The sequence below is a fragment of the Rousettus aegyptiacus genome, unplaced genomic scaffold (assembly GCF_014176215.1).
Source record: "Rousettus aegyptiacus isolate mRouAeg1 unplaced genomic scaffold, mRouAeg1.p scaffold_m13_p_4, whole genome shotgun sequence".
NCBI classification, from domain to species: domain Eukaryota; kingdom Metazoa; phylum Chordata; class Mammalia; order Chiroptera; family Pteropodidae; genus Rousettus; species Rousettus aegyptiacus.
In genome coordinates, this window is record NW_023416307.1 from 118,775,291 (window position 1) to 118,800,139 (window position 24,849).

General features: G+C 36.0%; 1 protein-coding gene and 1 pseudogene across 1 annotated transcript in view; one reads left to right on the forward strand and one right to left on the reverse strand.

Annotated features, from left to right (window-relative positions):
- SSUH2 (ssu-2 homolog) overlaps positions 1-24,849 on the reverse strand; it is a 311,599-nt gene that overhangs the window by 52,714 nt on the left and 234,036 nt on the right. The window lies entirely within an intron of this gene.
- LOC118602687 lies at positions 3,427-3,545 on the forward strand (annotated as a pseudogene).

The window sequence follows — 24,849 nt, forward strand, 5'->3', positions numbered from 1 at the left end:
CCTACATGATTTGTTTTACCTCCATTCTCATTCTAACCTCATCTTGCATTACTTTTCCCCTTGTTTACTCTATTTCAACCACATCAACTCCTTGCTGTGCTTCATACACTCCCAGGCACATTCTTGCCTCAGCCTGCTATTCTGCTTGCTATTCCTCAGTCTGAGATGTTCTTTCCCCAAATATCTACATGGCCCACACCTTTACTTCCTCTAAGCCTCCTATTTAAAAGTTATATTCCGCAAGCCATTTCCTGGTCACCCAATCTAAAATTGTAAGCCCTATCCTTAATATTTCTTATGCTCTTTCCTTGCCTTATTTTTTCCCTTAGAATTTACTACTATTTTTTTTATGTTTTACTTAGTGTATTTTTGATCTCCACTAAAATGTAAGCTCCACAAGTGTAGGCATTTTTGTCTTTTACTTACTGATGTGTCCCCAACACTTAGAACATTAGCTAACACATAGTAGGCACTCAATAAATATTTATTAAATGAGTGAAGGAAAAGAAATTCCATTCCATATAGAAGAGTAGAGAGAATGACATAGTTATAATAAATAGCTCATATTCCTTTAAAAAAATAACTAACATGCATTAAATATATTTTCTAAGTCTAGAAAGCAAAATCTAGAAGAAAAAAATATTTGCTACAATGAAGATATATAATGAACATGCTTTACTTTTTCTGCAATTTCTAATTGCTTTTATTTAAATGTAGAAATATTTTAAAAGCTCAATAAATTTTCAAATGCTTTAAAATATTAGGAAATTATTTTGGAACATTCAAGTAGTTTTAAAATCATTTTCAAAAAACTTCAACTTGTCAGCCAGCTTAGAAAATAAATTAGTTTAATATCTAAAATGTTTGGAAATTATGCCTTAAGATGTTTGGATTTAAAATGGGGAAAAATAGTTTGAAAACAATTGTAAAAGCCAACTGTTTTCAACCTGATCATGTTTGAATTTTAACATTGTTGCTATCTTGGTAAAGAAGGAAAGAGAATAAGCATTTCACTTATAAGCAATATTTCCATATTTAGGGGAAACAGATTGAAAATTTTCAAGTATACTTTTTCAGCCTTGTGCTTAATAGTAAAAAATTAAAAATCTCAATAGAAAAACTAGTAAAAAACGCATTTAAAATGGAATATTATAAAATAATACCAAACATATTCAGTAAAGAAAATAAATTATAGATATGTATATCTGGAGTGATATCTCTCCCTGACTCTTAACAGTGGTTGTCCCTAGACTGAGGGGGTTACAGAAGCATGAGCAATTTTAATTTATCTGTTCTAAGATTCTTTGAAATGTGATGAGCTATCTATCGGGGCTTTTTTCTTTTAAAAAAAAATAACAACCATAAAAACTGTTTCAAATGTTTAAGAAGATATGAGATACTGGGATGAATTAAATCTGTTCCTAGCTTTTGAGGGATTTAAAATATAACAAAATAGAAATATTAAAGAATAATTGTTCTATGATGTAATAAGCTCTATTTCAACAGCACACAGTTCAGGAGACATTCAGATAAAGAAACTTCTCAATCTGTTAGAAAGCCTTTCCAGAATATAATTGGGCCAATTCTTGAGAGATACGTAGACCTGGATCAAAATATTTCAAGCAGATGAGCATGCAAGGGCAGATAGCAGGAAACAGGTGGCAGTTCAGCTTGACCAGGAGATGAACTCAAGACTCCTTCACAGTTATTGCTAGGAAGTCTGGGTCTAAACTGGTATGAGTTTTAGAATAAAATAGAATATACATAAATAAGTAAATATGCCAGGCCGCAGAGCCCATTTTGGTTCAATTCTCAAGCCTATGGATCTTCTCCTAAACTTCAGCTCTTTTCTCTGATAAAATGCCCCTGAGTTTGGCATCCGCATAAAAAGCTTCTTTGTAAAGATAGAAGGGCACTTATATCTAGCTTATCAAAGGAAGATTTGGAAGTAATAACTTTCTTACATTCAGCTTTTAAAGTTTTCCTGTTAAAGCAATATCCATGATTATGTTTGACCTTCCCAGTGACCCACAAGAATAGATGAGTTGAGGTATATTTTAAATTTTTATTAAACTTATTGGGGCAACATTGGTTAAATAAAATTATACAGGTTTCAAGTGTACAATTCTATAATAAATCATCTTCTATTGCATTGTGTGTTCTCCATCCAAAGTCAAATATCTTTCTGAAATCACATATTTGATCCCTTTTACCCTTTTCTACATCCCTTCCAACATGCTTTCCCTCTGGTAACCACTAGACTGTTGTTTGTTTCTATGATTTTTATTTGTTTGTTGATTTCAGTTTTATATCCCAAATGTGAGTGAAATCATAAAGTTCTTCACTTTTTCTGTCTGACTTCTTTTGCTTAGCATGATATTGTCAAGATTCATCCATGTTGTCGCAAATGGCAGTATTTCATCTTTTCTTATGGTTGAGTAGTATTCTATTGTATGTATGTACTGCCTCTTCTTTATTTAGTCATTTATCAAAAGATGTTTAGGTTTTTCCCATGTCTTGGCCACCATGAATAATGCTCTAATGAACATAGGGGTACATATATCTTTACAAAGAAGTGTTTTCAAATTTTGGGGGTAGCAACCCAAAAGAGGGATCACTAGATTATATGGTAACTCTGTTCTTAAGTTTTTGAGGAACCTCCAAACCATCCTCCATAGTGACTGTATCAATTTACATTGCCATCAGCAGTGTATAAGAGTTGCTTTTTCTCTACAATTTCTCTAACACTTGAGTAAGGGTATTTTTTTACTCCATTTTATAGAGAAGATCATGGAGGCCAAGAGACATATCACTGTACACATTGATGAATTGGCTAGAACTCAAGTTCACAAGTCTGGTATCTCCAGAGCATTTCCCATTGGATCACATTATAAAATAATAACAGGTCTTTAAAGTGAGTATCTGAGGGCACATGCCACCATTCTCTGCTCTTCATCTTTCAGCACTGGTTGTCAGCAGAACTTCAAGAAGAAATAGTCATTTCTGCATGAAATTTCTTCCAAAACAGTAGTTCTTTGTTATTTCTCATTGTTAAATGAGATAACACTTAATTTAGTGCTGGTTATTCCCAAATGAAGTAAAAACCTGTAGAAACCTATTTAGAGAGAAATCAGTGGTTGAAAAAATAATAAAGGAGAGAAGCTGGTGTTCTGGAAGGGTAAGGAAGATGAAAGTCATTTTGCTTTGATCAAGAGAAAACATACCTTTGGAAAAAAAGAAGGATAAGTGACAGGTCACCAGCAACTGGACTTTTCTCCTTTTTAATTCACTTTTCTAATCACTTGCATTCACTCAGGAAAAAAACTGTGTCTAAAACTTCTTTTACCTTCTAAATTAATGTCACTAAATGTCTATTTTCTCATCTATAAATAAGGATAACAATCATATTGATTAATAATTATAATAGTCTATGGCCATGCCACCATGAACGTGCCCAATCTCATCTGATCTCAGAAGCGAAGCAGGGTCGGGCCTGGTTAATCCTTGGATGGGAGACCACCTAGGAATACCAGGTGCTATAGTCATAAAAAAATAATAATAAAATAATAATAATAATAATCTGGAAGGCTGGACCACAGTTCTGCTTCCAGCCAAGCTGGAGTAACAGGAATCAGATTTACCTCACTCCCAAAAAAATAAAAAATAAAAAAAAATAAAAAAATGGACAGAAAATATAAAACAATGGCTTTCAAAATACTAGACAACAGGCAATGAAGGACATAATACCTGAGAGATGAAAAACAAACAAGGCAGGCCCAAGATTACCCCAGAAATTTTCTGTCTTGAGAAATTTCTTGACTGAAAATCTTAAAAGTAAGACACAAAAAGATGAATCTTTTTCTAGTAATTGATAACAGAACAAAGCTTGACATTATTTAACAAGAATGCAAAAATATCCAGCAACAAACAAAATACAATTCTAGTGAAAAATTACCAAGTATGCAAAGAGCATAAAAATACAACCTGGAGGAGAAAAATTAATCACTTAACACTAAGATGTGACATTTGTGTCATATTATTAGCACATAAAGACATTAAAAGAATTATAACTCTATTTTATATGTTCAAAAATATAAATAGGTAATTTTAAAGAATCAAATAGAATTTCTGAAGATAAAACTAAAACACATTAGATGCAAAATACACAGGTTGGGATTAACAGAAGATTAGACTTTGTGCAATAAAATATTAGTGAATGTGAGAACACAGCAATAAAAATATTTTTAAACAATGGTAAAATTTAATTAGAACTATAAATACACAGTTTCAAGAAACTCAATGAAGTACAATACAAAAAATAAATAAAAATTCAAGGCACATCATAAACAAATAGCTCAAAATGATTAAAAAAGAGAATCTTAAAATCAGTCAAAAAAAAAGTCTTGGTACAGACAGAACTAAGATAAGGAAAATATTATAGCAGCTTTTTTGTTTGCATAAGAAGACAGTGGAACATTTTCAAAGCCCAGAAAGAAAAAACTGTAAACATATAATTTATGCAACAAGTGAAAATATTTTTTTAAAAAGAGTCAAATAAATATGTGTTCAGATATACAAAAGCAGAAAGAATTCATCACCAGCAAACTGAATCTCTAGCAAATGTAAAAGAAATTCCTCAGGCAAAAGAAAAATAATATCAGGTAGAAACATAAGTCTACACAAAGAATGATGAGCACCAGAATAATAATTACATGGGTAACTATATAAGATTTTCTCTTAATACTTAAATCTCTTTAGAAAGTAATCGTTTAAATGAAAACTGTGTGAGGTTTTTATAACATATGTAAAAATAAAATATATGACAATAATAGCTCCAAGATCAGGAGGGGAGAAATGAAAGTATATTATTACTTGTATATAATCTACTACACCTGAAGTGTAATAATATCACTTCTGGGTAGACTATAATAAGGTAAAGATGTATGCTATAAACTCTGAAACACATAACAAAATAATAAAACAAATAGTAATAGATAAGAAACCAACAAAGGAGATAAAATGGAATGATAAAAATATTCAATTAACCCACAAGAATGCAAAAAATAGGAAAAGTAGAATAAAGATGGGAAAAATAGAAAACAAGTAGCAAGATAATAGTTTAACCTTAACCATATCAATAATTGCATAAAATGTAAATGGCTAAATATCCCAATTAAAACACAGAGGTTGTCAGAATGGACAGAAATATAACACACAATGATTTGCTACCTATAAGAAGCACACTTGAAATATGAAGACAAACACATTAAAATTAAAAGTATGAAAAAGATAGACCTTTGATATGCTAACACTAATTAAAAGAAAATATTTGTATGGTTATATTAATATCAGACAAAGTACATTTCAGAGCAAAGAAAGTTACCAGGGATAATGAAAGTCATTTTTATCATGATAAAGGGGTCATTCATCTGGAGGACATAACAATCCCGAATGGTTATGTATCTAAAAACAGAACTTCAAATTACAAATAGCAGAAACTTATAGAACTCCAAGAAGAAATAGATAAATTCACAAATAGTCATATATTTCAGTATCCCTCTCTCAATAATCAGTAAAATAACAGACATAAAATCAGTAACAGAATACAGAACATTAGAACAACACTATCAACCAAATCGACCTAATTGACATTCGTATTTATAAAATATTCTACTCAATAACAGTAGAGAGTTATTATAGTGAGTTGATCTGTATCCCTCAAACAATGTTAAAGTTCTAGTCCTCCATACCTGTAGATGTGACTTTATTTGGGAAAAGTCTTGGCAGATGTAATTAGTTAAGATAAGGTCATCCTAGATTAGGGTAGTCCCTATAGCCAATGACTGGTGTCCATATAGAAAGCTCATGTGAAAACACAGACACAAAGGGGGAACACCATGTGATAATGAAAGCAGATGCACCCATAATCCAAGGAACACCAAGGATTACTGGCAAACGCCAGAAGCTAGTAGCAAAACATGGAATATATTCTTCCTCAGATCCTCCAACAGAAACCAACCTTGACAAAACCTTAATTTCAAACTTCTTGCCTCTAGAACTGTGAGAGAATAAGTTACTACTGCTTCAAGCCACCTAGTTGTGGTAATTTGTTTAGAACTATAAGAAACAACTATAGGTATATAGCAAAGTTTTTTTCTGCATATGAGTATCTAATTGTTGACACTATTTGTTGAAGACTATTCTTTATCCATTGAATTGCATTTGCAACCTGTACGATATGCAAAAAATTACTCCAAATGAACCATAGACCTAAATGTAAAACCTAAAAGTAAAACTTCTAGAATAAAACACATAAGATTGCTTTCGTTACCTTAAGTTAAAAATTTTTTAGATATAACATCAAAAGCACATTCCACGAAAGACTAAAAAGATAACCTTTATCAAAATTAAATGTTTCTTTCCTTTAAATGAAAAGATACATCATAGACTGAGAGAAAATATTTGCAAACTATGTGTCTGGTAAAGAACATATCTCCAGAATACATGAAGAACTCTCAAAAATCAATAGTAAGAGAATAAAAAGTATATTTTTAATTGAGCAAAGATTTTAACAGATACTTCACGAAAGAAAATAAACAGATGATAAGAATACAAAAATACATTCAACTTTATTAGTCATTAGAGAAATGCAAATAAAAATTGTAATGAGATACCACTATAAACCTAGTATAATAGGTAAAACTTAAAAGATTGGTCATATCAAGTGTTGACAAGAACATAGACAAATGGGAGCTTTCATATCCCTGGCTACAATGCAAAATGATAAAACCACTTTAGAAAACAGTCTGGGTTTCTTAAAAGCTAAACATACCTCTACAATATTATCCAGCTGTTCCACTCCTAGTATTTGCCCAAAAGAAATGAAAGCTTATAAGCTTATGTTTCTATAAAGACTTGTACATGGATGTTTATAATGGATTTATTTAAAATAGCTAAAAATTAAAAGCAACCCATCAACATGTGAATGGATAAACAAATTGAAGTATACCTATACAATGGAATACTACTTAAACAAAAATTAATGATCTATTGGGATACACTAAAAAACAAATAAACCTCAAAATAATTCTTTTTTTAAAGTAGGCCAGAAAGAATGTATATTGTGTAATTCCATTTATATAAAATTCTAGGAAATGCAAACTAGTTTATAGTGACACACAACAGACCAATGGTTGCTGAGAACATGGTCCAGGAGCATCCAGGGACGAAAAACATAAAAGATGATGAAGAAAGTTTGGGGGATGACATATATATATTCATTAGCTTGATTGCAGTGATAATTTCACAGATGTATAAAGTAGTACTCTTTACATCTGCATAATTTATTTTATGTCAATTATATGTCAGTATAGTCACTAAAAAACAAAAACAACAACAACAAAAGAGATTCCAGAACTAAAATGGGCTGGGAGACATGAAAAGAAACCAAACTGCAGTGTAGAGGGTATAAACAAGAAAAGCCATGTTAAGCAAGTAGCTAGAAGAGAGTATAGAATTGTCTATTTTCTAAGTTTCCTAATTTGGAATGAGTTGAAAGTTTTAAAAATGATTTTAAAACAACTTGAGATTTATCAAAACAGCATTGAACATTTTGGGCTCAAATTTTGACATTTAACAGCTGTTGGACTTTAGGCACATCAAAATTTCATTGTACTACAAATGACAGAAAAACCTTCTCAAGAAATGAAATGTCCTGGTTCAAATAACTGAAAAGTCAGATAGCTGCAGCTTCAGACACAGCTAAATTCAGATCTCAATCATTTGAGGCAGACCTCAGTTTCTCTCCATCTATCTTGGCTTTGCTCTCTGCTGTTCTGATTTTATATACAGTCTTTACATTTACTTCGGCAATGCCAAGACAGCTGCCACCAGCTCAGTCTCCCTTCTCTAAATCCAATGGGAAGATAAAGCCTGTTGTTCACTTGATTCAAAGAAAGTCCCCTGATTCCTGGCTTAGATCACCCCTGAAACAATCTCTGTGGATGAGGAAATGTGATGCTCTGGTTAAAAATCTGCATCCCATATTCCATTCATGGAATTGAAGTGGAATTCCAATCAGAGTGTGTGGAAGATGTTGATATGCAGTTGAACACTGGGGCCATTTCTAAAAGAAGAGTTTGGTTTCTGGGGAGACAGACACCAAATCCCCATTAAGCATTGAACCCAATTTCCAGAACATGATAAGAGTTCATGAAATAGTATCTTTAAATTTGATCAGAATAGGGCTAGCGATACTATATAATTATAGACTTCCTGTCCATAATTATGGGGGTGGGGGGGAGCAACTGGGGGGAATAAGGCTGGGAGATATTTCAGTGGCCATCTGCTGTTATGAGGGATGTCCATAATCCTTTTTTCTGGTCATAGACCCATCTCTTTATCTCCAAGGTTGACAATATAATTGAGACCTGGCCAAGGAGTACACATCTTCCAGCCTACACTGATTGGTTCAGGAGAGGTTCATGATCCAACTTAGGCCAGTAAGAGAAAACCAAAAACTTTTACTGAATTCATTAGGAACAAGATGTTCTTTCAGATGGGGTTGCTATCCTGGTAGTTTGCGAGCCCAGGTAACTAACAATTGCCTTTATCACCATTACAGAGGGCTTGACTGAGAATAAGACAGAGAAAAGCAAAGCTCAAAGAGAGAAATTTCCAGATAACCATATTTGAGCCCCTGGATCCAGTTATATCCAAATGCAGTGGTACCCCTAGACTTTCTAGTTATATGATGTAATAAATTCCTTTTTTGCTTAGTTAGGTTTAGTTGGCTAATTGAAACCAAGTCTGCCTGGTCACAAAATTCCTCAGCTCCTACACAGCCAGTTCAGCCCAGGACCCTGACAAGGTGTCAGGTCACAGAGGATAGTAGACAGCAAATCTACTTTCTAAGAATCAAGTTTCAGATTTCTTGCTCCTAGATTGTCTGCTCTCTGCACGTCTGACGTCAAGCACTTGAATTGTTTTGACTGTCAGGTTATTTGGAATTTGTCACTATTCAATTTACAGCTATGTCAACGGGGAATTTGGGATGAGTTAGTGTAATAAATTAATCTTATTTGCTGTGATGCCAGAGTTTACCCAGATTCAATCATCCTCCAGGTGACACATCTACAGCTGCAGCCAGGATGAGGGGAACATTAGGAGAAGAGGAAGTAGGACAGGGGATGAGAGCTAAAGAAGGAAAGTACATGAAAGTAAGTAGAGGCACTTGTTGTGGAAAGAGCAATGGACCAGGAGTACCCAGACCAGGGTGTAAGTTCCAGTCCTAACCCTTCTCTACTTTGACCAAGTCTCTTCTCTTCCCTTCCCTTCCTCCATTTCCTCCTTTATAGAATAATCTTAGTAGTGTCTTCTAGGACCACTATTCCAGGGTGATTGGAAAATGCAAGTTAAAAAACATTGAGCCAGGGGCCCTAAAAATTGTATATATAGTCTCATTACTGCATCTACCACTTCCATGAGGAGAAGCTATGAGGCATAGCTAGGTGTCTCAGAATCCAGGTGTCCCTCTCTGAAGCCTCCTATGAGTTACCAATATTCCAGGTGAGGCTAGTCGTCTTCTGTCTACCTACAATAAACAGGTATAATCAAATGGGAAAAGCAGGAGATGCACCCAACCAAATCCAGGTTTAAGGCTGGCTCCACTCCTTTCTAACTGAGTAATCTTGAGAAGGTGAGTTGGGGACATCTGTGGGGACAATGAAATAGTGGGGTAAAAAGAGAAAGGAATGGACAGGTAATGAGAATTTAGTGTCACCAGGCACTTTATCAATGTTTACTGATTTAATCTCCGAACACCTGTAGGACAGCTATCACTTTCCTTGTTACACAGGTAAGAAAATGGGCTCAGTTGATGAAGCCACAGCTAGTGAACAAGAAGACAGGCAGGATTTCAGTCCTGGTTTGAACGAGTCCAGGGTACATCTTTGTTTTCTTCAGCATGGAATAAATCCAATAATAACAACAACAATAATAATATTACATAATAGGAGAAAGAGTAAATATTATTAAATACTCACTCTGCGCTAAGGACCACAAAACAGTATCTCATTTAATTCATTTAACAGCCTTATAAGACAGATCCTAATTTTCAAATGAAGAGACAGAGGCCTTGAAAGTTTAAGTGACTTGTTCAAGGTCACAGACTGGCAAGTGGCCAAGGTGGGATTCAAAGCTGGGCAGTTTAACAACAGAGCCTATAACCTGTTAACCACTATGTGGTATTGCCTCCTACATAACAGCATTTGTGGAAATGCATAGTGGGGTCTCCAGCTCACATAGACATGCTTGTGAGCCCTGGGCAAGATGTGGTGGCTACTCAGAGACCTCTCACAACTGTGAGGTCTGAAGGATTTTCCTAACCACCTCTGTAAACCTTTCTCGGTCACTCAGTCATGCTGCTGCATGCTCTGTGCTCTGTTCCTCTGTCCTGTCCTGTCCTGTCCTGTCCTGTCTTGCCCTGTCCTATCCTGTCCTGTCCTGGGCCAGGAGGAGGCATCCATTTACCCATGGCATCTATACCATAGTTCTGTTGAGATTTCTCCCCTCTTCCTCCTGGGTCTTTGACATGTGCTGAAGTTTATCAGTGCCACCACTTGAGTGAAACTCTCCAGGACACCTCGGGGTTCCTATCGTCTCTGTGAAACCTGTCTGCCAGCTTCTCTCACCCTTCCCTCTCTCCCTCATCCCCCTCCACAAATGTTTATTTAACATCAGCGAGTCTGGGAAAAACAGAACTAAGCCAGGGCATTCCAAGGTGACCCCTTCCCCACAATTTCTAGGTACATTTGTTTGAGACCCTGCAGGCCATCTTGGAAGTCACTCTCCAGCCCCTTCCACGTCCCAATGTCCATCAAAGCAGGCTACTCCTGGTAACTCCAGAACCCTGGTTCTCACCCCACATGCCAAGCTCTCAGATGTCTATTGCTAACTGATATCTGATATCTCCTGTTGCATGTCATCCTCCCAACAACCTTGTGAGTTGATATGATTACTTCCCAAATATAATCAGTAAATGGTGGTACCCAGACACAAAACTAGACCTGGACTCTCTCCTATTGCACCTCAACTGGTTCCATATTGGCTTCTTGGCAGGAGCAGCATGGCACAGAGAAAGAGACTTACTTGTCCTTGAGGAACAGGAGACCCTGGAACTAGCCCCAGTCATGGGGAACCATGCCAACTCCTACCTTTCTCCAGGTTTTGAGTCACTCACCTAATTGGGAGCCTCAGGTTGGATAATAATACTATTAACATCCTCATTTTCCTAAGTCCTTATACAATGCTGGGCACTCTACCAAGTGGATTGGACTGGTTGTGAATATGGACTCTAAATTCATATCTTGGCTCTACCACTTACTCGAGTGACCTTAGACAAGTTACTTAAGTTTTCTCAGTGTCCTTACCTGTAATGTGGGAATAATAAGGATATCTATTTCAGAGTTGCCCAGAAGTGTTAGTTAGTACAGATAAAGGTACTTAGAGTTGCTTTTGTATTTAGATTTTGTTGTTGCTGCATTTAATACTTTCAGCAACCCTCTGAAGAAGAGACTATGGTTTCTATTTTACAGACAAGGAAACTTAGGCTTAGCAAAGCTAAGTAACTTGCCCAAGGCCATATAGTCAGTTCAGTGTAAGACTAAATTTGAAACCAGGTTTGCCTGACTCCGCTGTCCAGGTTCTCACCCCCTGCTATACATTATCCCACTGCATCAGGGATTCCCATCCTCACCACTATGACATTTAGGGCCAGTTGGGGGTTGTCTTGTGCACCGTAGAATGTTTAGCAACATCCCTGGCCTCTACTCACATGACACCAGTAGCATCCTACTCCAGTTATGACAACCAACAATATTTCGAGATATTAATGAATATCCACTGGAGGGCAAAGTTGCCCCCAACTGAGATGCAAGATGCTCCCTAACATCAATTTCACTCTAACAGTCTCCATTTCTACTTCTATTAGAACTTGGACCAAGTGACACCCTCCAGGAGAGCAGAGAGGATAATCAATGGCCTATCAAGATTTGATTAGCTGCATCTTGTCTTTGTTAGTTGTACATAAAATAGTGGTACATCTCACAATGAGTAGCTTCTTAAATGTGATGATACACAATTTTCAAAGCCCCACCCCCCACATACGCACACACTCTCCCACCCCGGGAGAACACAAATTAGAAAAAGTCACCAAGTCTGAGCAGATGTGGCCAAAAAAGGCCATGGCCTGGCAAGTGGACAGGGCATTGGTGTAAAGAAAAAAGTGTCCCTTCCTCTACATGGTGCACAAGGCTTAAGAGAGAGCACAAGCTGTATTTCAGCCCCAGAGGCATTTGTGTAACACACAACCTCCCTCATGATTCACTGACCCCAGAGGCTAAAAATTAAAACATCATCAGAGACCACTGGATATCACATGGCTTCTCAAAGCCAGAAATAATTTCAAGTCACAATTTCTTAAAACGGTTTTCAAACCCCAACAAAGCAGGTTGTTTTATAGACTGAGAATGCCAGCCAATTACCTACAACTCGAAGGCAAATGAATAAACATCCACGATATAATATACTTTTTTAGAAAAAGGAAAATGCTCCCTTAACAAGAGACAAATGTAGCAAAACATCTATTAATAATTTTCCCTAAAAAAGAATGAGTTAGTGTAAAACTAGGAAGGACAACAGCTATGCATCTTTCTCTGTCTTCATAAAATACAGCCTTCCTTAAAATTGATGTGATTACTTGTGAAGCCAATGTTTCTCTATTTTTTCTTCTTTGATAGCTCTGTGTGCCTTAATGTGCTTTAAACGTGTAATAAAAATATAATGAAAAACATACATTTATTCAATGTGGCTGCTACAGCATATGCTATAAAGCCCGAATCCTATAAAGCTGAATTTTATGGCATTTCTTAAACCTGTTCCTTCTAGTTATAACCACCCTACAATATTGGTCAGAATTTAGTGCTTCTCTCTCCCACCTCCATCTCCCAAGGAAATTACTGAGCTTGAAAAACCAGTTCCCATTCCTGCTTCTTCCAGACTAACTCCCACACTATACCTTAACTCCCCTCCTCTTCTCAGCCTCTCCCCCTCCTATTCCACCCAAAAGACATCCATGCTAGGGAAGGCTTGACAGAAAATTCATCCCAAAAGTATATGAACAGGCTTCCTGAGACAAAAAAAAAAAAAAACTAATTTTACATTAAAATGTTAAACACTGATATGAGATAATGGCTCAGTAAACTACAGCCTCAAGTCAAATCTGATCCTCTTGATTTTACAAATAAAGTTTTATTGAGACACAGTCTAGTTTGTTTAGATATTATCTATAACTGTTTTTATGCTACTAAGGCAGAGTTGAGTAGTTGTAACAGAGCTTGTATCACCTCAAAAGCCAAAACATTTAGTATCTGGTCCTTTACAGAAAAAGTTGCCAACCACTGTGTCAGAGCCAGGTCTTCAGAGCTAGAATGCCTGAGTTCATATCCCAGCTCTGTGCTTTTCAGCTCTGGCTTTTGGGTGAGCTTGTTAACCTATCTGTGCTTCAATTTCCCTGTAAGTAAAATGGAGATTATGAAGAGAACCTACATCATAGGGTTGCTGTGAAAATGCATAATACTTAGACCTATGCCTAGCACAGCTATGGTATGAGTGCAAGCATTTGATGTTGTCAATCCACGTCCTTTGCTCACCAGCATTTTTTCTGCTTTACTCCCCAAATAAGAGAAAAGTTAATCTATCATTCCCTGTCTCTCTTTCCTAACCTTTCTGTGTCTTCTCAATCCACTGCCTTGTCCTACATCTTTGCCACTCCAATAAGACATCTCAGATTTGCATTGAGTTCTCTACATGATCAAAAGCTACCACCTCTGAAATCATTATTCCATTCCACTTTTCAGTAAATTCTGATACCATGGACCATACCCATCATGGGGGTAGACTTCCTCCCTGGGAATAACCACCCAAGGGTGGGGACTGACTGCAACAATTGCTATATATTCTCATGCTTTAGAGAAAATCAGTTCTTTCCTACACTCAGCTCACCATGAAAGCTGTATTGAGACAGAATGCTCTCACAGAGGCCATGTTCTACCCACACAAAGTGAACCATACAAGTCTCTAGTCTTCACTCTGATATATGCCTTAATGACAAGATCTTAGATTACCCCACACTGAGGACTGAAAATAACTTGTCATCTTTGAAAATAATTGTCATAGTTTGGGTTCCCACAAAAGAGTAGTCCCTGAGACAAGATTAGAACGTAAGTCATTTATCTAGAAGTAATCTTGGGAAATATTAGAAGAGGACGGAGTAAAGCAGAGAAGAGTAGAAAACCAATAAAGGTATATAATCAGGTAACTTATAGACAATTGGATAAAGAAATTATGGTTTATATATACAATAGAATATTACTTATCCATAAAAACATGAAATCCTACCATTCACAATAACATGAATGGCCCTAGAGGTTATTATGCTGAGTGAAATAAGTCAGACAGAGAAAGTTAAATACAATATGATTTCATTTATATACAGAATCTAAAGAACAAAAAGAACAAACTAATCAAAAACTGACTTACAAATATAGAGGACGATCTGGTGATGGGTAGAGGGGAGGGGCTTAGGGGTGCTGGGGAAAAAAAGTGAATGGTTAAAAAAGAACAAATTAGATGATAGATGGTCACAGAGATGGGGAGCACGGCATAGGGAATGAACGCAGTTAGCATTAATGTAATGGCTAGGTGTAGAGCCAGAGGAGAGAAAGAGCAAATAGGGGGATCATTTTATAAACTATATAAATATCTACCCAATGTACTCTATACTTGAAACTAATAAAAAAAAAATGGTTAGCATGGGCTTAATTCTGATGGAGATCTTTTTAGCTATGCTCTGAATACATCTCTACAAGTCATGTGGGGGTAGGGGAAAGCTTCCTCTGGAGGCTCCATGCACCAGTTTTGATCAGTTATTGGTTGAAGAATATTCCCTTAAGGTGTTAATCATCTGGCCTGCACAGCCTGCCAGGCACACAGGGATGCACCTGGGAGTCAGACTAGAGGGCACTGAAATGGTAAAAAGGCAAGGATATGGTCACCTGCAGCATCAGATACAGTACTGTATCAAATAAATTAATCCACTCCCCCCACCCCAGTGAAAGAAGGGGATAGCACTGAGGTGAGGTGAGATTGAAATTTTATGTAGAAATTGAAATATGCTTGTTAAACAAAGCTGCCATGTGGCTGTTAGAAAACAATTGCCTTACCCAAAGGCAAGTGAAAATGCTTGGATTTGAAACAAATAGTATTTCTTCTTCTGATAGAATTGCTCTGGGCTGTTTAAAATAAGAGCAGATCTCTACCTTCAAGGTATTTTTAATGTTACTAGGCTGTCAATCAAGTTCTGTTTTCATTTCATTTGTCTTAGAAGAAAATGTCCCCCTTTCTTTGCACTTAAGATGCATTAAGAAAAAACTGTCCTTATAATGACATATCAAGTTTTTTACAATTTTATTTTCCTTCATGTAAGCACAATTAACACCTTAAAGTTAGTTTGGACTATTTTGTACAATGCAATACTTGAAAGACAAAGTATTTTTAATATTAAGCAGCCATTTTAAATTCATTCATTTTATGGCCATTGTTCAGGCACTCATTCAATCAAATCTAGTTTTCTGAATATTTATTGTGTCATTTGTTAAAGGTAGGAGGAGAACGTTTAAAAATTTAATAAGCCATAATCTCTGCCTTTAGAGAGTTTAAAATATAAATATGTTGCAGAGAGTATTTGTTATTTTAGGTCTGCCCAGCATCTTTCTCTCCCTTTTGGTAATGGCACCCTAATCTCGGTATATACAATCCCAACTCTAATTCCAATACTAGGTCATTTGACCCAGGTCAGTATATCAGCTTACTGAAAACTCTAAGGCACAATGATTGGTTTAGAAGTAACCTTATGCTCAAATTTTTCCTATTATGTAGGACCTTCAGGAAAAGGTACTTCTTCCTTTTTCTGTTGAATGTGCACCAAAAATGATTTAGGCTGGAGCTCCTGCAGCCATTTGCTCCCCTAAGAGGAGAGGCTGAGAATGCAGCTAAAACAGAGGAAGTAGAGCTGAAGAGATGGAAATGGAAATGGAATCTCGATGGCACTGTTAACACCCTGGACCAAACATGCCCCTCTCTCTGTACATTTTGGCAATGGGACCTGATAATGTCCCTTTTATGATCAGGCCAGTTCATGATAGATTTTCTGATAAACAGAAGTTTAATCGACCTAAAATGAAATAAGATGGTAATTTCTGAAGAGGAATTTCAGATGTCCATTAATTCCATAAGACAATAAAATGTGGCTATTGAGCGATTAAATGTGTCCTTAGGATGTAATAACAGAAATATAGAGTATAGAACCACAGAGGTGTGGTTCTTGATCTTAATCATGGCTAGTTGGACCACAATTAGACTATTCACAGATTCGGAGTATATCACCAGACAAGTAGAAGATATTATTCATAGGAGAGACAGCAGGATTAGGCAGTTTCTGAAAATTATAAGAATGACTGAAATACTTGAGATGTTCATCTAAGAGAAAAAAAAATAAGAAAATTAATAATTTTATCATTATTTTTACAATTACATAATTGTCTGAGTGATAGGGACATTCTGAGGGCCACCAAATCAATAATGCCTTGCTTTTAAATGTGTGTCAAGCCTGCCTTTGGCTTTTGGCTTAGGCTGAGGGACTGAAAATCTGACAACATGCTTTGTTGGTTTGTGAAAGTAAGCCTAAAAGCAGAATTAATCAATGCTACTTGGAAGTTAATGCTGTTACAGGCAATACTGGAGTATTAGATGTTGTCCATTCATCCACTGTTGCCTGGTCTCATTTATCACCAAAGGTAACTGTGCCAGAGCAGTTCTTATGTCTGCACAACCAGTTTCCCTAACAAACTGAAACTTAAAGGAATAAACGCTATAATATAACACAGTTGCCCAATCAATGCAATCACAGCCCTGCCCACAGCTTTTCAACCTTATGTAACTAAACAGCATATTCCAGCACTAGGGGATTTATTTAGCAAACATTTTTGGAGTGCCTAATGATCGTAGGACATTGTGAAAATAAACTCTTGCTGGATATATAATTCATCAAGATACAATTTATGCCCTTAAAGAACTTACCAATTAGTATAAGTGATATTGCATACATAAGAGAAGCACAAAGGTAGATCAGAGAAGGCATCTAAGAAACATTAAATGTCTCAATTCCTCTTTCTCTTGCTCTAGGCAGACACTGCTAACAACCATGACAATCCTTCCCATCGAGCCTAGATACAACTTCAGAATCCTCCTCAACACAACTTTCCAGATAGCTATTATTAATCAAACAGATTTTGTTCCTGAAATGAAATCTACTTGCCATACCTTATTTAGAGTTTGTAGGGAGAAGATGATGATTCCTACTGCAGAGGTTGCTGAAAGAGCAGCTAGAATGTCTCCACATAGAGATTTAAGTAACACTGTCACCATATGGAAAAAAGCAACCTGAGCCATGACAGAAGTGGGAAAGAAAGAGTTGTGAAGTTTGACTACAGTCTACAAGCGTGGAGATGAGGCCGGAAGTAGGTGACTGAGGCCTTAGATGCTACAACAGCAACTAGAAGATATTTGGTAAGTAAAGGAACCATCAAAAAAAATTATTTCAGGAAAGTGTTGTTTTAGAAATATCAATGGCTGGATTCTAGGACGAACAAGAACAGGAGTTTAAAATAAATTAAAATACAGAGAGATGAATTAAACAATCGAAATATAAAGAGGAGAGAGTATGTAGGTCTGACAATGAAATTAAAATAAAATGACAGTTGGAAGAAACATCATGAAGGAAAAGAGGCAGCAATGATGGTGTTCTGGCCGGGAGAGTGGAAGGCTGAGGAGGGGGAAAGCAGTCCGAGTGAGAGGATATGGTATCATTATCTAAGCAGAGAAGGCTAGTCCTGTTTGGAGCATACTGAGCTTGAAGTGTGACAAGACATCCTATTGAGATTTCAAGGTAGAAATTGAAAATAAAGCTCTGGAACTTTGGAGGAAATAGAAGATAGAGACATAGAAGTGAGAGCTCCAGTCCTGAGAAAGTAGAAGCTTGGTGTGAACAAGAGGAAGAACGGCCAAGGGGCTACCTGAAATAAAGCCTATGTTTAGCAAGCAGTCTGAAGGAGGAATCACTTGAAGAAACCAGAATCACGGCACACTGCTTTCTGAGATAATAGCTCCTATCTAGGTCTATAGATGATTTTGAATCAAATAGGATCTTTTTTGTGGGGGGCGGAGGGGGAGCAAACCCCTTTACCAGCCTCGGCACTGTTAGAGTGGTCATCTAGAGGCCAATGTCAAAATCACTCACTTCTTGGACCCACGGACTCAGGATAGAGAGAACAGTGCACAGAGATATGAAAAAAATTATTCAGCTACAGATTCAGGTCCAAGCCAAACTGACCTCCCAGGGCCATCCACTCATGTACCCAAATCCATTTACAACACCCATTTAAGTCAAGCCTTGGCTTGTAGCTGGGGATTCAGAGTGAATGAAACCCAGGCCCTTCAAATCCAGCACTTGCTAACACTTGAAAATGTTAACAAAAATGTGACAAACAAAACAATTTGTCTATGAGATGGCAAGGGTAATCAGAAAGGCTAACCAAGTCTAAGAGTTCTTCTTTGACTTTCAAGGGCCATGTACTGGACCTGATACCATTAAATCTGGATGGATGGATGGATGGATGGATGGATGGATGGATGGATGGATGGATGGAACATGTTGATAATAGTGATGTGGAATAATTAAAGTTAGCATCTTTCTCATTTCTCTGCTAGCTAAAGACACTGGTTTGATCCCTTTTCTTTCTACATTCTGAAAAAAGGATGCTGCAATTGTCACAGATCTTTTTTTCTTATTTTGTGGGGAAGAAGGACAAAAAACCCACATATGTGTTGATCCCTGTGAAGAAAAGATTAAGAGTTAATAATGTACTATGCCACTCCTTCTCCCACCCCTGCTCTATATGGATGATATGTGGTAAGGTAGGAATATCTAAAATGAGGAAGAAAATGTTTCTTGGGTATAAGACTTAATAGTCCCAAAATCCCGCTGGCCTCAGAGGCTACCAAATGACAAAGGACTGGATGCCTTCCAAGATGTACACAAAGTCCAAGTTAAGGTTAGAATCCCTGCTTGGGTTGTATTTCCCTGAATGAAATATGTGACAAAGATAACTAGGCTTCCCCAAATATTTCATGGCTCCCTTGTAGGTCTTCTTTGAACTTAGGGTTTAGACCATGTCACTAGCTCTTTTCAATAAACTATAATGGAGATGACATATATCCCTTCCAACCTAATGCAATTAAGAGCTGGTGTGCCTTTGTCAACTCTCTCCTCCCTCTCTGGTGACCTATAAATCATATATTCTAGACCTAGCAAACAAGATGGAAGAGGCTGCCACAGTGATAAATTCACCTTTGATGTGTTACACCACTGAGATGTCAGGGCTTATTTGTTGTTGCAGCACAGTCTAGCATTATCCTGGCAAATACCTAACACCACTCAGACTATAAACGGCATGAGTCACAAGCTTCTGTTATGATAGTGATATTGAATAAACTTTTTTAAAGTCCTCACACTCATTCTCATATACCTTACTTTCCATTTTATTACCTCTAAAATATACAGTCATACACTGTTTTACTGTCAAATGCACTTAGCAAATATATATCTCTACATGTAAACTTTTAATATAAATACAAGCCAGAAAATGCAAAGAAAAAGATTTAACATCCATATCTATTCAAATCAAGTACTGTTTGCTCTTTTCTTGCCCACATTGTATTAGATGTAAATATATTTTAAGCCAGCTTTTCAGAAAAACAAAACACTTACAAAAAGCAATAATAGAAGACACAATTGATATTATATCTCTATATAAATAGGAAACTGGCATAAAGTTTAGTATCCTATTTTCAAGATAGTACATCGAATTTCAAGGAACACTTATAGAAGTAGCTTCAAAGATAAATCATTTATATTTCAGTCACTTGGGGGTAAATTTTAAATACCCTCTTATTTTTCTATTTAAAAGGAATATGGAAAAAAATGAGAAAACTTAATTTTTTCAACTGTTAGTAAAATATTAGGGACAGTCAGAAACACAAAGAAATGAAAAGGTGGAAAAAAGCGAAAAAACCTTTTGGCTATTATATTGTTATACTTTATCAATACTGTCCCATGGAATTTTTATGTGATATCTCAAGATGTGATAAAAAAAAAAAATCCTAAGTTTAAAATAAAACAGTCCCTCTAATTCCCTTCTAATCAATTTATATGTGAAGCTGTAGCAAATTTACCTGAATTATGAGAGAAAATAGAAAGTAGGCTCAAAGGAAAAAAGACCAAGAATAAAGCAAAAACCATTATTTTATTGTATTTTAAGTAAATACAATAAAACATGAAATAGTATGTTTTTTATATTTATTTTTAAATGTTATTTTAAACAATATCATTACTCATTAAACCATTCACAAGAGCTGTAGAAAGTTGACATCAGTCTAATGCCAAATATTGTAAAAGTCGCAATTATTTTTCAATTTCCTCCAGTCACCATTCATCCACTCACTATCCATTTATTCATCCATCCATATCCATTCATCCACCCATCATTTATCCATTCCTCCATCCATCTGCCTATCCACGTGTCCATTCATTTCATTTACCAAATGTTCAATTATCAATGAAACGCAAGTGCTAACCTCAAAGAACTTTGAAAATATCATATTAATAACTTCAGAGCAAGGCTGATGGAGATATGACATAGGAGAGGTACCAAAAAGTACTGAGAGTTGAGAAGAGAGGAGCAATCTCACAGTGGAGATAGAAATGCTTTTGTGAAGACTGAAAGTAGGAATAAAGACAGTAGTATCTAGTTCAGTGCCTCGCAGATGAGGCTAAATCAGAAAGTGGTATTATTAAGAAACACTATCATCTCAAAGCAAGTATATTCACTGCAAAGAGACATATAACAATTTCTGCAAACTACTTCTGGAAAGTTTTATCATTTACTAAAAAAGAAAAGAATGGAGAGAATGAAAAAGAAAGAGGGAGGAAGGAAGAAAAAGTATGCAGATCAAGGTAAAAGTGGCCATTTGGAGGACTTTTTTAACTTTGTGAAGCACAAAAGTCCCGCAATGCCTTTCCAAGTGAGGCCTACAATCAAAATGTCATCAGCTTACCTCCTCCTGTTTTTCCAATCCCTCAGGAAAATTGCTGTTTAAAAAAACCATTGCAGAACATTTTTACATTTTTCTATGCTGCTGTTCAAAAAGGTAGCATTTGGTTAATGTCAGCATTCAAGAATCATTCACATCAGATGCTATAATTTTATTTTTTAAATTGGGGTCTTACTTTTCTAATGACAGCTAAGGTTATCCCCCACACACATATACCCCACCCTTCCCCTTCCAATCAATCAATCAATTAATCAATCAATAACAAAAAAAATTTAAAAAAAGGAAAGCCAAAATCCCCTTGGGAATGTAAAAAGAGAACTAAGCAATATCTCTGGTGCACACTCATGGGACTGATGCTCTGGACAAGTATCACTTTACTGCTAAAGCAGCCCCACATTTTTGTATTCTATTTTTTCACTTCTCTTTTCTTAACTCAATGGAGAGACTCTGAGCTGGGAATTCTCTTTACAAGAGTGGCAGACTCGTCCTCTGTTTTCTCATCAGCTATACCGCTATTTAATCAAGGAAGCTAATCAACTGTGGAGTTCATAATGGATGTCAGTAACATTTCCTGTGTTATGATTGATAAATCTAACTTTGGGCTTAATGCCTTTGTTCAAAATTAGATGACAATAGAATCGAGATTAATACTATATATATATATATATTTTTTTTTTTTTTTTTTTTTAAAGCTGCATTATGGCATCTAACAAAAGTAGTTCTCTCACAGCAACTGTACTACACTGCTGGCACTAGAGGCAATTTAGGCAGAGCCTAGACTGCTTTCATTCTAATAACTACATATATTTTAACCTGCATTAATGTCAACCTTCTATTTATGGCAGCAAATATTGTTTTTTATGAGTAGCAGTGATAAAAAAAAAATTTTCCTTTGTGTAAATATGTTTTTTAAAAAGGGTCCTCCACACATATGTTTTGAATAAATAAATCAAAACCACTTACTGATTCATACCTTTCTCCTACCTAAATCTCTTTATACCTTTCTAATCCATTCTCTGCTTTAAAATAAGTTAATACAATGCAGATTACCCATAGACGGCTCCCTGGGGCAACTGTCCTGTGCCCTCTAGGAGTGCAGTAGAAAACAAGTGACCAAGTCATCCCCATTGAAGCTTCTCTCCTAGCACTGGTTTCATCTGACCATTAAATCCTGAACCCAGCAGGCACTGTTTTATTCACAGGATTTTTTTTTTTGTTCTCTCCTATTTTCCTTTATTTTTTGAATAATCAACAATGCTTCTTAGTAATAATCTCAAAAGAACGTCCTGATAGATTACAACCATTAAAGGGCTTTCTCCACAGAGGAATGTACTTGAAATATTATTCATCAGGTTGAGGGAAGTGGGGTGGGCCTGTGGAGGAGTCCTTAGCAGCTACAAAAGAGAAAACTAATAAGACTAAAAATATTCACTTCAGCTCAATGGGAAAAGAGTGTTTTTATTTTTAGATTAAGTTCCTGAGAAAACAAAATCATATTATTACATTATAAAACTGGGCAAAATGCAGATGATCTTCTGCATAATAGGTAACTGTATTATCTTGATTTTTTTAAAATCTTCACTTAGTCCCTAGAAAGTTATCTTCTGAGATTACAGAAATCTCAACAATTATCCTTTTTCATAAATTTCTATTCGCTTTACTTAAATGTCTTGGTGTGTACTATAACCTATTGAGGAAGGGATATAAATTCATTGGAGTGTAAATATGAACTGGTTTTAGCTTTTCCAGGAATTGCCACCAACTGTTCTCGGTAGAATTACTGTTGCTCCCTGGGAAGAAGACTCCTTCATAATATCTCAGTCTGCTTGTACAATATGTTGGTCATCTTTGGTTATTAAAATAGTCTCAGATTGATTCGCTAGACTTCGCTGTGTTTGCTTCAAAGCATCGACTTCATATCTAATTCCATGCTTTCCCTTCCCTCACCAATACAGGCTAAAATGTTGGCTCAAGATCATGGAGAGGAGGAAGGTGGCCGGGAGTTTCTTTCACATTCCTGCTTTTTTTTGTAAATGCTGGTGACACAGAAAAGAAGAAGGAAACTGACGTCTTTTTTTGTGACTACCTCATGACTGATCTGAGACTTCCACTTTGATGGTCATAACTTTGTTCATGAAGTTGAGAAGCATAGTGAAGGCTTCAACATGCCCTTCTGATGGGGGATTTACTCCACTCCCTGCCTAACAAGCAAAGCCTCAACATTTAAGGCCCTTCACAGTCTGATTCAAAACTCTCCAACCTCAATTCCTGCCACTCTACTCTAGTGACCCTATGTTCTAGTTCTATGAAACCTCTGTCAATTTGCCAACTGTGCCATGCTCTTTCCTGGCTTGTCCATTTGCTTCCCCATCCCTCAAACAAGATTGCCTTTCCCCATCTTCTCAGCTCCCTAAATTCTTATTTATCTACTACCAGTTTTGAGATGTGTCAGTCTTCCAGAAAAGTGGGAGGGTGGGGATACCCCTGGTTTATCAAGTTCTCTGGAATTCTGAAACAAAGGATTATAACTACAAGACATAAAACCAGGAGAAAACTGAAAATATCTAAACTTATTTTTTAATAAGTCATTTGGACATATAGGTGATATTCCCTCTGCTCAGTACTTTCTATAATGCTGTTATAATTCTTTTCTAACTAAAAGTCAATTTAAAAAATAATGATAAGCCATATAAAAAAGCCATCAGGAAAACATTTAAAATTTCTTTCACAAGCCCTGTTCTTACTTCTACATAAGTGATGCTATTGTTTTCTTAAAATGAATAAATTCTAAAAATGACCTATCAAAATAAAATCCCAGATTATCTCACTGAATGTTATTTCCTTGAGAAAATACACAAACACATGTACACACAGAATTTTATCAAAATAGCTTTCATATGTTGTCTCACAAATAGTCATCTAAGAGAATAATGCTAAGTGACATTTTACGTCAAAAACAATAAAATACAATAATCAAATGATGTCAAAATAGTATATTCTCTATGCCAAAGAATAAAGCAGTAAAAAGGATTCTAAATTTACATCTATAAATCAATGGTCTTCTTATAGGAGGGAAAAGATTTCAAATTGGTTACCTGGAATAGAATTTTGTATCATTTATTTATCCCTCTTCCCTTTTCCAAAATAAATTGTATATATAGGCATAATCTAAAACTTTAATACTTGCTTTAACTGAGTAAAATATTTCTATTTTCTGAAATAACCTCTGTTTAAGGTTTCATTAGGCTATATTCAGGAGAAGAGATACAAACTGAAAATGAGTTTGGAATTTTTCCCTCAAATTTTCATAAGGGATTCCAGAGTGGCAGGCAAGTGGGGATCTTGTGGGAGACAGTGTATAGGTAGATAACAATCTTTACCCCATTAGACCTCCACTAAAAGTGGACTCCAGGTCCCAAGCAGAGCAGAGCTGGGCATGTAAATCTAGATAGATCTCTATTCTCCAGCTCTCAGGTTTTCCCTGTTGTGCAACTGGACAAATGCAGTACAATTTCTTCCATCAAGGCCAAAAGCATCATAGATTTTTAACTTAATTTAAAA